The 2457-nt window shown below is 40.2% G+C and overlaps 1 pseudogene; it reads right to left on the reverse strand.

Moving 5' to 3' along the window:
• Positions 1 to 362: 362 nt before the first annotated feature.
• LOC143943400 (U1 small nuclear ribonucleoprotein C pseudogene) lies at positions 363 to 1541 on the reverse strand (annotated as a pseudogene).
• Between the last annotated feature and the right edge of the window lie 916 nt (positions 1542 to 2457).

Here is a 2457-nt window from a genome sequence, read left to right on the forward strand (position 1 = left end):
ACTAAAATTTAGTTTATTGGATTTTTCTAATAACAAAAAGTAGAAAATATCATTTTTTTTCAAAATTTGCGGTCTTTTTACGTTTATATCGCAAAAAATAAAATCGCAGAGTCAGTCAAATACCTTTAAAAGAAAGCTCTATTTGTGGGAAAAAAAGGACGCAAATTTTGTTTGGGTACAACATTGCATGACCGTGCAATTACCAGTTAAAGCAGCGCAGTGCCAAATTGTAAAAAGACCTCTGGTCATTGACCAGCAAAATGGTCCGGTCTGAAAGTGGTTAAGGATACCAGAATACAACATACAAAGATATTTTTTTTTTCGAACACAATCTTTTAATAAAAAAAAAAAAAAAAAAAAAAGCAGTTCTTACAAAACAGTTGCTTTCTAGGAAAGAATACAAACGTACATAAAACAAGTTTGTTTAAACACAAAGTCCAACTGTCTTGTGTGGAAATCTGTGCAACTTCCATCCAGATTTATTTTGGAAAATAAGTTGTCATACTACTGGGATGATTTTTAAAATAGTAAAAGCGGTACGGTTTGCCCGTCAGGGAAATAAGTCTAACGCCTTAAATAAGGAACGAAAACCCGTAAACCTTTGGAATATAAAAAGGTCAACATGTGCAGCCAACATGCATGCTAACAGTGCTGTTACGTTAAGGGTCAGTCCTCCTAAACTAAATTACTTTTCTGGAAAGGTGTCTGTCAATGATTTTGAGGGCAAAATCTCAGCGAATGAGTTCATAGGGCTGCATGTTTGCTATGGAAGCAACAGGTCACACTCACCATCTTGAATTTTTAATTTGACACTAAATAAAAAATAAAATAAAAATAAAAAAACACAGGAGAAAGGGGAACATCCCATCCCCTGCTATAGAAGGAATGGGACGCCAGGGTAAAAATTAACAGATTGGAACCGTGGAAGGGGAATCCTGGTGTTGTAGTTCCCCAAGCAATACCTACCAAATTCCACCAATAACTAAAGTATCACTTTTGGATGGTGTGACCCTTAACAGTTCAGTTTCAGAAAAACATTCCACAATATTTTTTACCATGTTTTAAAAATTTTGAAGGCAGTTACAAAACAAAAATAGCATCTGGTAAGTAGTATTCTGGCCAGTAGGCTCCGTGACCCCTTATTAACAGACTATTTGAATAGCATTTACAGGAATGTAAAGATCTTTATCGGTCAGGGCGTGCCATGCCTGGACGAGCTTGAAGCATCATGGGACGGGATGGTGGACGCATCATTGGTGGACCTTGCATCATTTGCATGTGAGCTCCCATTGGTGGTCTCATACCAGGACCATGGCCTACTGGCGGCATCCCTGCCTCATTGGCATCATTGGAGGCCCAGCCATTGGCGGTGCAGGCATCATACCTGGACGTGGGGGTCCACCTAGACTAGGTGGAGGTGGAATCATGGCACTTCCAGCTGGTGGTGCAGCAAAAGGTGTGGGTGGTATCTTTCCTTGCTGAAATGCAGCAGTGGTTTTATCAATAAGACTCTGCGCCTGCTCTTCCATCCATTTCTGATAGAAAGGGGCGGCACAGTGGTGTAGTGGTTAGCACTCTCACCTAGCAGTAAAAGGGTCGCTGGTTCAAATCCCAACCACGACACTACCTGCCTGGAGTTTGCATGTTCTCCCTGTGCCTGCGTGGGTTTCCTCCGGGTACTCCGGTTTCCTCCCACACTCCAAAGACATGCAGGTAGGTTAATTGGCTTCTGACCAAAATTGGCCTTAGTATATGAATGGGGACCTTAGATTGTGGGATCCTTGAGGGTAGGGACCAATGTGAGTGTGCAATGTACAGGGATAGGGGTAGACACTCACTCAGGTTGAACTGGATGGACTGGTGTCTTTATTCAACCTTACTATGAAACTATGAATAAAATAACAAAGAAATGTTTATTGAGACAAATTTAAAAGAACATATGTAGTGCCTGAAACCATATCTGTTATAGTAGACCTATACACATAGCTCCTTACAAACATGACAGGAAATACAAAGTTCAAATAACTGAATCATTCTGTTTTCATTTTTCGACATGTTTCGCCTGTAAGGCTTCTTCAGGAAAAAGTCACAGAATGCTTAATCACAGTGTACAAAAAGATACATTTCCAAGGTGTATATAACTAGAAAAGAACACAAAAATTAATACATTGAAATGTTAACACAGTATTCAGACACATGAATTTGCAAGTACATGGCTCCAGAACCCCCATGTCCCCAACAAAATCTCTAAAAGCAGATACTCCAATGCACAACATGATATTACATGTAGACCCTACCTCCAAAATAAGGGGGCATAGGGATCGGATCCAATGCAGAAATAGTTCCCAAAGAAAAAGAGGTCCTATTTTGCGCATACACCAGAGGAATGGTCCATATAGTGCCAGATAACCCGCAGAGAGCGGTAAAGTTTCTACAATCTTGCTTCCATATCATAGA

The sequence above is a fragment of the Lithobates pipiens genome, unplaced genomic scaffold, assembly GCF_037356315.1.
Source record: "Lithobates pipiens isolate NorthernLeopardFrog02 unplaced genomic scaffold, aLitPip1_a1.2 Scaffold_30, whole genome shotgun sequence".
NCBI classification, from domain to species: Eukaryota; Metazoa; Chordata; class Amphibia; order Anura; family Ranidae; genus Lithobates; species Lithobates pipiens.